Raw genomic sequence first — 14,850 nt, 5'->3', positions numbered from 1 at the left:
ACTTAATTCAGTTTTCCTTTCCCATGTAATACTGAGACATTGGTCTTGAACTGACCTTAGCTGATTTTTAAATGTCATTCAAATTCATAATACTACCCCTCCCATGGTTCCATCTATATATTTCACATGCATTCATTTATTGAACATAGAATTCTTATTATTTTTTAAAGTTTGTAATAGTTTAGATGTAGTTCTAGGAGCTTCAGATAGCAAAAGTCAAAAAAGTTAAAATATGTGCTCTGATGTTACTTTTTCTAAAGAGTTGACAGAAATAATGACAAAGTGGACAGTATTTTAGAGTCAGAACTCTAATACTATGCCTGTGAATTTTCCTCTCTTCTCTATGCATTCTCTGCAATACAACTATAGGAACAGAAATTCAGTTCATCACAATATAGGATGTAGTAACTTCTCTTTTTTTGAACTGCTCTGGAAAATTTTATTTTACTTTATATTTTTTATTATGGTAAGAACATATAACATGATATCTATCTTCTTAACAGTTTATTTATGTATTTTGTAAAAAATTTTATTTATTCATGAGAGACATAGAGAGAGAGGAGGGGGGGCAGACATATAGGCAGAGGGAGAAGCAGGCTCCATAAAGGGAAGCCCCACATGAGACTCTATCCTGGGTCTCCAGGATCACACCCTGGGCCGAAGGCAGCGCTAAACCACTGAGCCACTTGGGCTGCCCATCTTCTTAACAGTTTAAACTACAGGCACAATGTTGTAGAGCAGCTCTCTAGAACTTACCCATATTGCATAACTAAAGCTTTCTGCTTGGTGAGTGGTAACTCCCAGTTTCCTTCCGTGAAGTCCCTAGTAACTATCATTCTTATGAATTTGCTCTTTTATGTACTTTGTGTAAGTGGAATCATGCAGTATTTGTCCTTCTGTGTCTGGCTTGTTTCACTTAGCACAGTGTCATCCGAGGTCATCCATATTGTTGCATACAACAATTTCCAAGGCAGAATTTCCTCCTTTTAGAAGGCTGAACAATATTTCAATGTATGAACACACCACAGATATCTCTCTGAGATAGTGATTTCATTTCCTTCGGATATATACTCAGAAGTGGAATTGATGGATCACATGATAATTTTATTTTTGAATTTTTTAATAGACTCCATACTGTTTTCCACAGTGGCTCTGCACCAATTTACATTCTCACCATAAGCACAGGGTTCCTTTGTCTCTGTATCCTTGCCAGTGCTTGATATCACTTGTCTTTTCGATAATAGTCATTCTAACAGATGTGAGGTGATACATTGTTGTACTTTTGATTTGCATTTCTCTGATGAGTAGTGATAGGGCTGAGTATCTTTTAATATATTTGTTGTTCATATGAATATCTTCTTTGGAAAAATGTCTATTTAAGTCCTTTGCCCATTCTTTAATACAATTATTTGGACTTTTGCTTTATGTAATGGAAAAAAAAATTTGCAAACCACATATCTGGCTAATATCCAAAATAAATAAAGAAACACCTGCAACTCAGTAGCAGAAAAATATTACAAATTAAAAATAGGCAAAGGATCTTGAGATTTCATATGAGTTTTAGGATAACTTTTTCTATTTAAAAAACAAAACAAAACAAAAAAACCCCAAGAACAACTCACTCAGAATTTATAGGGATTGCACTGAATCTGTAGCTCATTCTGGATAGTATTGATATTTTTTCAGTGTTTTCTCATCCATAACACGGAATGCCTTTCCAATTATGTCCTTGTTTCAGCAATGTTTTATTATTCTCCATGTATATATCTTTCACCGCCTTCCTATGTTTATTCCTAAGTAACTTATTCTTTTTTATTCTATTTGTAAATATGATTTTTTCTTAATTTCTGTTCAGATTATTCATTGTTAGTATATAGAAACACATCTCAATTTTGTGTCGAGTTTGTATCATGCAATTTACTAAGTTTCTTTATTAGTTCTTACAGCTTGTGCATGTGTTGTGTAGGGAAGGTGGAAGATATTTGTTTTTTTATATATAAGATCCTGTTATCTGTTGCATCTTTTTTTCCAATGCCTTGTTTGGATGCCTTTTCTTTTTTCTCTCTCTTTCTCTCTTCTCTCTCTCTCTCTCTCAATATATATATAGAGAGAGATAGATAGATAGATATAGATATGTGGATATATATGGATATATATATATATATATAAAATTGCTTGGGCTAGAACTTCCCCATACTATGGTAAATAAAAATGGCAGACGTGGGTATCTTTCTCTTGTTTTTAGTCTTAAAGGAAAAACTTTGAGTCTTTCCTCATTGAATATATTAGCTTTTCATATATGAATTTTCAAGTATCTCCTTCTATTTCTAGTTTGTCAACCTCTTCATCATGTAGGGGTATAGAATTTTGTCAGATGATTCTTTGTTTTGCATTAAATGAGATGATCATGTGATTTTTTTTGCCCCTTCAGTCTGTTAATTTGATGTATATATTAATTGATTTTCATATGTTGAACCATTCTTGGTTTCCACGAATAAATCTTACTTGGACAATGGTCTATAATCTTTTTAATATACTGCTGAATTTGGTTTGCTAGTATTTTAATGAGGATTTGTGATGTTTAATTTTATGTGCCAACTCGATTAGGCCATGGTATGCCCAGATTAAATATTATTTCTGGGTATGTCTGGGAAGGTGAATTTCTGGATGAGTTTAGAATTAAATCTGTGAGCTCTATAAAGTAGATTTCCCTCCACAGTGTGGGTCATTATCATCCAGTCTCTTGAGGGTCTAATCAGAACAAAAAGTGGAGGAAGGATTCATTCCTCTCTTGCCTGCCTGTTTGAGGTGGAACATCAGTCTTCTTTTGCCCTCAGTGTGAGATTTACATTACTGGCTCCCCTGGTCTGTATATTTTCATTTTTGGACTTGAACCACATCCACTGGCTTTCCTGGGTTTCCAGCTTGCAGATAGCAGATCATGACAAGATCTTAAATGGATCCCACTTCTCCAGCTTGCAGGTCTCAGGTTCTATAATTGCATGAGCCAATTCCCATCCTAGTAGTTCTATCCTATTGGTTATGTTTTTCTGGAGAACCCTGACTAATACAAATTTTGGTACCAAGAGTGGTTCTAGAGGAACAGGATTTTAAGGATGAGTTTTCTGAATTGGTTTTGGGGTTAGTGGAATTACTTCTGCAACCTGATTAGGTTTAAAGATGCCTAGACTCTATTTTTAGTAATAAGGAGAGCAGTGATAGTCCATGGCATAATCAGGTGATAAAGATATGTAAAATACCTGCATTGGATACTTCTAAGCAACCACTTAGAAGAATCAAGGAGCTGAGTAACTCTGTATATTTTGGGAAACTAATGATTATAATCATGTTGACCAGTCGCTCCTAGTGTCACTGGATAAAGTGATAAAAGAAAAAGATAAGCTCAGGGGGTTCAAATTTTGAGCTCAAGATCTGGGTTGCCACTCCACCAGACCAAGGCTATGCCCTATCAGGAAGACTATGGGACAATGGCAAGCAAAAATGCTACAAAGTATCCTATTGTTTTGAACGTGTTTTTTTCTTGATTGGACATTCTGTAGGTCTTTGAGTGTTTCTCAGAGCACTTATAAAGTAATTTTATTTTATTTTATTTTTTTAAATTTTGTTTTTATTTATTCATGAGAGACAGAGAGAGAGAGAGAGAGAGGCAGAGACACAGGCAGAGGGAGAAGCAGGCTCCATGCAGGGAGCCTGACGTGGGACTTGATCCAGGGTCTCCAGGATCATGCCCTGGGCTGAAGGTGGTGCTAAACCACTGAGCCACCCGGGCTCAGAAAGGGAGACAGAACATGAAGACTCCTAACTCTGGGAAATGAACTAGGGATGGTGGAAGGTGAGGAGGGTGGGGGGTGGGGTGAATGGGTTACAGGCACTGAGGGGGGCACTTGACAGGATGAGCACTGGGTGTTATTCTGTGTGTTGGTAAATTGAACACCAATAAAAAATAAATTTATTATTAAAAAAATAAAGTAATTTTAGCTAGTCGTTAATCATCGTTTTCAATATTTTTATGAGGGAAACAAGGGCCTGGAACTTCCTAGTCTGCCATTTTGTTGACATCACTCCAACTCTCTCCAATTTTTTGTGATGTATATATATATATTTTTATCTGTGACCAAAATACTTTTTAAATCTTCGTTTCCTCTACCTTATGTTATAAGTATTTTTATGGTTGTAGAAGGACAACCTTGTTAACTTGCTAGATGACTTGGCAATCTAGCTCAGGTCAAATGATCCCAGCCATTCCTATTCTCTCTATAAACATATTAATCTCAAGGAAATCAAGAGTCCTTTCCTGTTGTGCAATCTATAGTTGTTCAGTTATGCTTAGCCCAATCTCATCTTTCTTTGTTTTGACCAGTCTGTGGCACCATGTGTTATCCTTAGTTTTCTTTTGCCTTGTTTCATGAGTCATTTGTGGTGTTTGTCTTATTGAATTACTAGCCAATTTTTTCCCATTATGGGACATAAACTAATCTTTCCCAATTGATGGCCTTTTGGAAGTGAAGCAAATTCTGTCCAGCAACTTTGGGGTGAGAGGCATCTTCTTTTGAGGGAACAATGATGGCACATTCAGCCTAAATAGGATAGTCAGTGATAAAATGATAATGGGAATTATGTCTGAGGGCTACAAAATCCTGGTGCAGAAGATCTATTGAAAATAGAAATTAAGATAATAAGTATGCTTCAAAATCTAAGCTCTTGAGGCAGTTGGAAGAATCAAATTACTACCAGTTCCACATAGAGACAAATCAGTCTTTACAGAAACAATTATGTCTCAAGGGGAGGAAATACGGCAAAAGCGACCTTTGAAATTTATTTTAAGCCCTCACTTGAGAATGAAAAAAAAAATGGGGAGCAAGAATAATGTGAAGATGAGGCTTCTTCTGATGCGGCTGCCTCAGTTATAAATGGCTCTTTTTCTGGAAAAAGAGGTTGAGAAAAATATATTGTGGGCTACCAAACTATATCTATCTATATCTATATCATCTATATCTATATCTATATCTATATCTATATCTATATATCTATCTATATCTATCTATATCATCTATATAAAGCCCTGAGATAAATGATTCTGTAAGAATTATGGAAAACTGTGATTCAGAGGTACTTGGAGATGCTTTCACTTTTGCATTTAGAATTACTCATTCTCATTCTCCAATATCCACCCTCAGTATTTTATGGGCCACTGAACATCCTAAAAGGACTGAAAAGATAAGGCTGAAGTTCTTGTTTGAACACCTGCATCTTTGTCTAAAAATGATTCTGATATGAAATCTTTTCCTTCATTGACTTCATTGAATATAATTCTACTAATTAAGAGTTATTCTATAAATTATTGTTCCATTAATTGAGATCTATTTTTCACTACATTCATAGTTACATAAAATTTTATTTTATTTTGTTATCCTGAAAATTCCAGCATGCATCCTTTACTTATTAATAATGTCCAATATAAATAGTTGCTTTACCTCTTCCTAGACATTGTGATAAACGTAGGGCTTCCCAACTCCATTTATCCCCTTTTTGGTTTAATTGCTACACTTACAGTGTTCTTTTTTTAAGCTTTTATTTATTTATTTTAGAGAGAGAGTGAGTAGGGGGAGGGACAGAGGGAGAGAGAGAGACAGAATTTCAAACAAGCTCCATGCTCTGCTCAGCACAGAATCCAACTTGGGGCTCAAACTCATGACCCTGAGATCATGACCTGAACTAAAATTATGAGTTGGATGCTCAACCAACCGAGACACCCAAGTGCCCCCACTTATAGTGTTAAGCCATAGACATTAATATTATGGTTTTGTATAATCACTGTTTCTACTTATACCCACTTTTACCTATTTCATTGACCTTTATCCTGAATATTCAAGAATCCATTTGGAATAATTTTCTTATACCTAAAGAACACAGTATAGTTTATATCCTTAGTGCACACCTAAGGTAATAAATTCTTTTTTCTCAATCTTTAATTACCTTTATTTCATCTATGAAATATGATTTATATACCTATATGATTTTTATATATTTAGGATGTCTCCTCTGGGAATAGGATTTTAGCATGGCAGTTGTCTTTCAGTAAGTATATGGCTTTCATGTCTTCTTTGTCTTTTTATAGTTAGCTGCCAATTGCTCATTTGAATGCAAATTCTATTTTTCTCTGCCTTTCAACTTTTTACCTGTCTTTGGTTTTCAGCAATTTACATGATACACATAACTGTGTTTTCACTTTGCCCACCTTCCTGGGGTTCATAAGGTTTTGTCGATGTGTAATTTGATGTCTTCTTTCAGCTCTGGAACATTTATAGACCTTATCTCTTTCACTCTAAATTATAGGTAAACTGATTTTAAAAAGCAAATTTTGAAGTCATCGACTACTAAGAGACATTACCTTAGCAAATTCATTACTCTCTATACACATTTTTTTTACATGCTTTTCCTGAAAGAGTTCACTGATGGTTTGTATATACAAGTTTAGTTTAAAGCATAGTGTGTGTGAATGAGATGAGAGCAATGCAACTACAGAAACCTTTTAGGTGTGCCTTTTTAAAAAAATATTTTATTTATTTATTCATGAGAGATACAAAGAGAGAGGCAGAGACACAGGCAGAGGAACAAGCAGGCTCCCTGTGGGAAGCCTGCTGTGGGACTCAATCCTAGGACCCCCAGATCACAACTTCCGCCAAAGCCAGATGCTTAACCAGTGAGCCACCAGGGTGTGCTTTGTTAAAAATTACTCAAAGTGGAGTTCAGCCTCTGTAGGGAAAAGTGTTGTAATTTTGAAAGTGCCTTCCCAAGAGCACCATGTAGAAATCATCAGCATATATGCCACAAATTTACCATCATGGATGTAGATTGAAGTTTTTACTAAAGACAGTGACATCACTTGAATACAGTGCAAAAGGAGCAACAATATAAAGGCAATAGCCACATATTGGAGGAAACTAAAAATAAAGGAGACCAATATTCTTTAGGATTGCTAGAATCTACTAGAGGAAAAATCCCTTCTATTAATCTTTTTTTTTCACATTCCAAAGAATAATTAGTATAAAAATATCACTTCTCATGAACAGCTATTATGATATTTGATTCTTGAAAGTTCTTTTTTCTTATATGTTGCTTTCTGAAAGATACAACAAGGGGAGAAAAATGTAAATCTGCATGTATAAGCAGCTCTATTTCCAACAAAAGCAGTATTCTTACAACTTGGTTTAATCTGATTTATTGTTCTGGGTTAGTATAGCACAATGATTATGCTAATAATCTCTAGACTAAGACTATTAAGGCTTAAATCTTGTTTCTAATTCTTACTAGTTACATAATCTTGGAAAGACTTCTCATTCTATCTGGGCCTCAGTTTCTTTTTTTTTAAGATTTTTTATTTATTTGATCATGAGAGACACACACAGAGAGAGAGAGAGAGAGAGAGAGAAAGGCAGAGACACAGGCAGAGGGAGAAGCAGGCGCCACACAGGGAGCCTGACGTGGGACTCCATCCCGGGTCTCCAGTATCACGCCGGCTGAAGGCAGCGCTAAACCGCTGAGCCACCGGGGCTGTCCATGGGCCTTAGTTTCTTTATTAATAAGACAACAGCAATGATAGTACTATCTCATAGATTTATTGGGGGCAGTACATGCTTTAATATATGTGATCACTCAAATATTACTAGGAACATTAGAAGCAACCAATAAACAATAAGTATTTTTTAGATGTCGATAATGACCAGACTCCTTTTAGTTTATGTGTCTTATATGATTTCTGCCCCTCCCCCCATATATTTGCTAAGGTCTGAAAATGTTATATATTAGTGCACATTTCTATATGTAAGTATATTTAAATTAAAAAAATCATAAACATTTCAAGTCCATTTTTTAATATTTTCAGTTTGATTGAAATCTCTACTTATATTGAGAATGCTTGAAAGTACACAAGATATTAAAAAATCTATTTGTAATTATCTTCACTATAGGAAAATATGGTAATGAATATCATGCTATACACTTTCCATTCTTCCTTGCCATTTGTCTTGATAAGACTGGAGCTCAGTGCTTCAGAACAATTTCCTTGCTGCTAAGGTTTTAATTTTCAGCAGAAATAAAAAATCAGTTTTCTTCAGAGAAAGACCAGTTACCTTGAGAAACAAAAAGTACATGCATGAAGATAGCTTCATCACCATGTTTGCTCACTATTTTATAATTTTTGCATTATTTTCAATTATGCTCCCTAATTTCAAGAGTTACATGAGACTTTCTTCTAATAAGTATGCTTTGATCTTTGATCAAATCTAACTTTGATCTTATATTTATTCATTGCATATACACATCTAGATTTAAAGAGTTTATATGTGATGCCCAGATTCCCATTGCAATCCAATACATACCTCTGCTTTGCTAGATCACTTTGCAATATGTAGTGCCATTAAGCTTAATGGTTTCCTTTGTCATCAGAACCCCTTCTAGACAACGAACTGAAATTCATAAAATTTGCAAAGGAAAATATATTTTAAGATTATTATCATTTTCAAACAGTGTTGCAAATAAAATAGAAATCTAACATTTCTTCAATACAACTTATCCATTCATTTTTTATTATTAACTAAGGAATGAATTGTAAATTGTTGCTGGCAAGTAACTGATATTAAAGTATGAACTTTTACTTGTGGCACATATTTATGAGTGAATGACTTTTGCTTTGATAATTGTAAGTTTCTACATCTGATTGATGCATTCTAAGCAGTTAGTAAACCTGACAGGTCATAATAACCTAAGCTGTATTTGAAGCAAACACCTTTGACATAGCACACATCCAGTCAGTCACAAAGTACTATTTATTCTATCACTACACTGCTTCATATATCTGTTCCCTTCTTCACAGTACCAGAATCTTTTCCTATTGAAATTTTCATTATTTTGTATTGAGCTATTCTACACTGTCTCTGTCTCTACCTCTGGTTCTTACTTGTCACTATTTTCTTCAAAATGCCTCTGGAGTTAACACTGCTAGTGCTCAATTTGAGTTATGCCACCTTTTCAACCATCTGGAGAGACTATCAATTGTTTATATGCTAAAATTCAAACTCATTCAAATGAAAAAATCTACAAAATGAATAATTTTCTTCACAGAAGCATTTCAAATTATCTTCAAGTATGAAACCTTTGACCCACATCATCACATTGATGTACTTTGTTTTATTTTGAAGGTTCTGGCACTCCAGATGGCACGACTTGAATTAGAAAAATAATAATGAAAATAAAGGTGAATGGAATGTTCCTAGTGCAAATTTACTTTAGTTTGGATGGTTGTTTTCAAATTGTTTATGTGTCTACATACTCTTTAATATTTCCATTTTCCATATTAACAGGCTATTGCTTGCTTTCATATCAATAATTGTTTACATACTTGCAGATTACTGCATGTCTTTCTGATTTCTTTGTGTGAATTTATATATGTGTATGTGTTTATATGTATGCATATATACTCCATCTTTATTTTTTTAAATAAGCTTGATAATTTCATACATCAAATGTGTCTGAGAGTGTTCACTATGTATTAACCCAAACCCATTGTAAATATCTGTCATTTTGAAAAGCCTACTGTATATATATTGAATATGTATATATATATATACCATAGGTACAAACATGCATATGCTTTTATTATTAGGTTGTTTTTTCTTACATTGATATATTTATTTTATACTAGTACTATAATGTTACTTATAGTTTAATAGCTTTATAGACTCTTTTGATACCTGACAAGGCTAGATCCCTATCTCTCTTGTCAATATATTTTAATCTGCAATGTGTTAATCTTATATATTTTTACTTCTATGTGTAATTTTTATTAGCTTATTTATGATGAAAATATGCTTGCATTGGAATCACACAAATATTAGATGAATTTAGAAGACTGTAATCATCATCACAGTATATTAATCTTACTACCAAGGTACATTTAATATATACTCAATTCATTAATGTCCTTCTTTATGCTTTTTAATGAAATATTATAATCTTTTTCATATAAGCCATATACATTATTAGGTATATGAATTTACTTCATCAAAAATATTCATTAAGTACCTATAAGGTGTTAACATAGTATTCAAAAGCAAGGGATAAAATGTAGACCAAAAATAGACATGAGCTATGTTCTAATGCAGCTAACAATCTAGTGGGAAAGACAGACATTGAATAAATAACCAGGCAGATATACAGGTAAGACTATGAAAGCTACTGTAAATGGTGGTACATAGATACTATAATAGAGAAAGCTGGCTTAATTATAAAATTATAAAAGAAAATTTATTATTCTGGGAAAATTGATTATTCTTGGTTTTAGTTATCCCCCCCTCAAAAAACAAAACAAAACAAAACAGTTTAAGTAAAGATGCATAGGGTAAAAGGAATAGTTTATGTGTATACTCTAGCCAGAGGGATCATGGATAAAGTTACAACTCATACAAATCTGCCCAGAGAAGTCCTGATTCATGTTTGTTGTCCTAGAGTAATTATTAACCCCATTCTTAAAATAATTGTTGTCTTTTGTTTTTAAATTATTCTATCATTATGATGGTAACTTTAATCATAAGTCATTTAATGAACTAAAAGACAGTAACTGTAGCTAGAGCCTAGAGAGTGAGAAAGTATGTGTTACTAGCTGGGGTAGAGATTATAATTGCTTTAGATGTAATTATGCTTTTTAAATAAATTTCTTTGCTATGTGTTTTGAGTTGTTTTTCTCTGATTTATAAGTCTAATTATCTTACTTTCTATATTTGATGAAATGTTTCACATTTCTGGTCTGCTAATAGTATGGTGACATAGATTTATTCCTTTCAAAGCTATATATTTTTTAATGTAATGACACACTGAGTTTGAGCAATTTGTAGGCTCAGTCCACTATCCTGATCATTTTGCTTTATTTTTTGATGAATACCTACCCATCATCTTTTCTTTCCTCTGTGAAATTCTCTTTTTTAAAAAATATTTTATTTATTTATGAGAGACAGACACACAGAAAGAGAGAGGCTAAGACACAGGCAGAGGGAGAAGCATGCTGTATTCAGGGAGCCCAATGCGGGACTAAATCCTGGGTCTCCAGGATCACACCTTGGGCCAAAGGCAGCGCTAAACTGCTGAGCCACCCGGGCTGCCCAAAATTCTCTTTTTCAAATTACTTGACTTGATGCCCTTATAGTTCATTTTTAACTGCCATGACAAATAAATTATATAACTCTTTTCACTTTTTATTACATTTCGTAATTGGTGAATCTAATGTCATTACAATATGAGGAAATATAGAATGCTACTATTATTTTCCATATTTATTAAAATACCCAACTATTCACTGACATCTTTGATAAGATCATTTGGGCCTTTGCTATTGATAATTCTACACATCACTGAATTGATAAAGTACTCATATAATTGAAATATATAATATAAGAAAATACCTTCAGGAAATTCTTGCAACAAATTTAAAGAACTTTAAAAATTACAATCTAGTAATGTAAAACAAATTAATGAAATAGCTCTAAAAAATACTTACCCTTAGCTGTCATAATTGCAGCTATTACCAGAAAAATAAAATAAAAGAAGGCAAATATCACTGCCACAGGGCACCATGGAGACTCTGTGCAAAGAGAGAGAAGTGAGCTACTATGATGATCGATGGAAACAAGATTCTGTATTTGGGATTAGAAATAATTTTGGACAAGAATATTCAACTCACTTGAATTGGGCTGAAATCTAAGCTTATGAGAGCACCTAATTTTGGAAAAATATGCCCCAGCCTGAGAGGGGAACTCCCAAACTTATTTTGCAGATTTAGATAGAGCCAGAGAATATATGAATATTTTTATATAGGAACAGGTTATGGACTAGCAAGTTGCCCTATTAAAGAAATATTTTGAAAACTACAAATGAGTGCTTCAGAAATCTTACTAAGGATTTTATTCATCACCCAGTCCAATTTAAAAAAAAATTACTTATTTTTTCTTTGAGGTAGAGCTAGGTTAAGGATAAAACTTGTGTACTAGCTGTTGGCCCAAACTGATATTCTGTGACAGTTTTGATTAAAGTCTATTTATCATGAGATACCGCAGAAGCTACATTTTGTTTATAGAAATACTATAAAAGGAATATTTTGCAAGAGTAAAATATCAAACCAAGAAGGTATATGTGAAATATTTTTAAAAAGTTATTTATTCTATGGCTGTGGTACATCATTCTAAGCCATGTGGCTGTAAGTGGTTCGTTGTTGTTGGCTCTTAATGTGGCACTTCAGGCCACCATGACGACTTAAAAGGTGTCAATATGAGAAGTGGACTCCAATTCAGAGATTTGTCTAGGAATATTTGTTTTTATGATTAATTCATTAAAACACTCAAGCAAACAAGAGGTATCTAGAATTTTAAAGTCTTTTTTTTACCATTTGTCTTCAAAATCCTAGTTGTTTTCCTCTTCTTGATATTTGAAGAGCTATGAAATTTGACTTCTGAATAAGTTATATTTTCATCACAAAACTCTAGAAAATATATAAGAAAATGCATAACAACTATATATATAATTAACATATGTATGTATATATACATATATGATACATAAACATACAATTGAAAAGCCTGCTAAACATTATAAAAAAATTGTCCCATTTGTGCTTATGAGAAAGTTTTAAAGTTGGCTCAATCATGTAGTGGCTTTGTGAAATATGACAATTTCTTTTTCTTTTTAATTCTTAGTTTCTTTCTTTTTTTTTAAGATTTTATTCATTTATTGTCAGAGAGAGAAAGAGAGCACAAACTGGGGGCTTAGTTTCTTTATAAAATAAAGATAACAATAGTATTCATTCATAGATATATTGTGGAGATTAAATGTATATAAAGTCAATAGCATGGTGTTAGAAACAATCATATAATAGGTCTTATTATTGTAGAAGTAGTAACAGTGATTGTAAGAATATCCTGGGCAGTAGCATCAAGAGGAACACTGGTTGCAGAAACAAGACTAGAAATATAAAACTTAATTTAAATGCCTATCTTGCCCTTTCTTGTGGTTGAACTTAATCTTAATGAAAAGAGCATGAAAAAAATCATCTAATTCTCATTAGTAGATAAATTCTCTTAGTAATATATGACATGTATTCCTTCAGTACAAGTGAAGTAGAACTCAGCCACCAAGTCAGTAACATTTTTCTGAATGATATTAACTCTCACCCTATTATAAATATTTACTTATCAAATGATGATCATCTGAATTTAGATCATCTTCAGTGGGAAAATTTTAAATTGATTCATACAGAGAAAAGATTTTCAACTCCTCTGAAAGTATCTGGCTATGAACTTTGTTGTTTATAATATTATTTTCTCATTAAGTAAAGGGATTAGTAATAATGGCAATATCTGATTTTACCTGTATTTATTTCATTAACTTCCACTGGCGAAGGATGAAGATCAAGACAGGGACTGGACATTGCCGATGTGTCTGGTTCCATAGTTTAGATCAGATTGCATGGGTCAGATGAGCAGAGGGTTAGAATGAGACAGAATCCAGAAAACAGATCTCAATATTGCATCATCAGGCAGGATGTATGCTCTAGCTTTAATACACAAACTACTTTTTCCACTTAAGAAAATAAAAGGCAATGTAATCTAGTCCCTATAAGTTAAATTTGTTATTCTTCTATGCATAATGAAGCACATTTTTATTCTCAAAGATGTTTGTTATATTTACCCATAATAATTTCTTCTCTGCCATATTTTTCAAAAAGAATGAATAAACAATAAAGAATAAAACATTTATTAATATAAGTGTAAATAAGTGATATGTTGTATTTGAGTAAGATTATAGCAGATATTAAGTTTTGGAAATACCTTTTTTATAATTATAAGTATCAATGCTTATTATAAATAATTAAAACAATATTAGAATATATCTTATAGAAAATGAAAATGATATACAACCTGTTTCCTCAATGTAATCACTATTAACATGATTATTCATAACTTTCTAATTTTTCAAGTGACCAATGAATGTTTTATTTAAAAAAATTAAATGGAATAATTTAACTACAAATATATTAAATAATTAAATAAATTATAACATATTCCTACAGAAAAGCTTATCCAGTCATTAAATATAAATTAGAGAATTATTTAAATATTGATATGGATAGTATTCCATAATATATTAAATGGTAAAAAGCCACAAAGTATTTCCTAACATAACTTTATCTTATATTTTGTAGAAAAATAAATGTTGTTAAGCATGTGTTCCTAATACAATACTATGTGTCTAACTTGATAATTTAAGATTGTAATTTAACAATATTTAAGTGACTAACTGTGTAGATTTTTAGTTTACATGTGTGGTTTTTCATTTTTGGAAAGAATAAAGTGTTTTATTTTTATCTAATGTATGCTCTGATATATTCACACCACAGTGACCACAGGGGCCCCTGTCCTCATCTTTCATCAGTAGATTTAAACTTCATAGCAAAAGTATATAATTTGGGAGACCATAGACTGTTCTTGGGTCTTATATTGTTTTGGAAGAGTGTAAAGATAATAATCAATTTCAGATATTCATAATTTGAGTACACATGCATTAAATTCTAGAGTAAATGCTGACAGATGGAAAATACAACTTCAAAAATTAGGGAAGAAAACAAAGATTGAGAAAAATAAATAAATATAGAAGAAGCTAGGAAGGAGGGGGAAAAGCCCAAAAATAAGTAGGTCAAAAAGAAAGTACAAGATTATAATATTGTTAAAAAGGGAGATGCCTAGGGATTAAGCATCTCCCTTTGGCTTAAGTCATGATCCCAGG

At 32.6% G+C, this 14,850-nt stretch overlaps 1 long non-coding RNA gene across 1 annotated transcript; it reads right to left on the bottom strand.

The window, feature by feature from the left end:
- Nucleotides 1–7,216: 7,216 nt before the first annotated feature.
- On the bottom strand, nucleotides 7,217–13,560 carry LOC125753829 (uncharacterized). The gene is made up of 5 exons (XR_007406465.1): nucleotides 13,435–13,560; nucleotides 12,455–12,550; nucleotides 11,573–11,656; nucleotides 8,403–8,489; nucleotides 7,217–8,153 (listed from the first exon to the last, which is right to left on the bottom strand). It is a non-coding gene; the product is annotated as an uncharacterized LOC125753829 (long non-coding RNA).
- Nucleotides 13,561–14,850: the final 1,290 nt, after the last annotated feature.

Source organism: Canis lupus, chromosome 27 (assembly GCF_003254725.2).
Source record: "Canis lupus dingo isolate Sandy chromosome 27, ASM325472v2, whole genome shotgun sequence".
In the NCBI taxonomy this organism is placed as follows: domain Eukaryota; kingdom Metazoa; phylum Chordata; class Mammalia; order Carnivora; family Canidae; genus Canis; species Canis lupus.
Note: the sequence above shows the minus strand (reverse complement) of the source record. Positions and strands in the feature narration are given on the sequence as shown.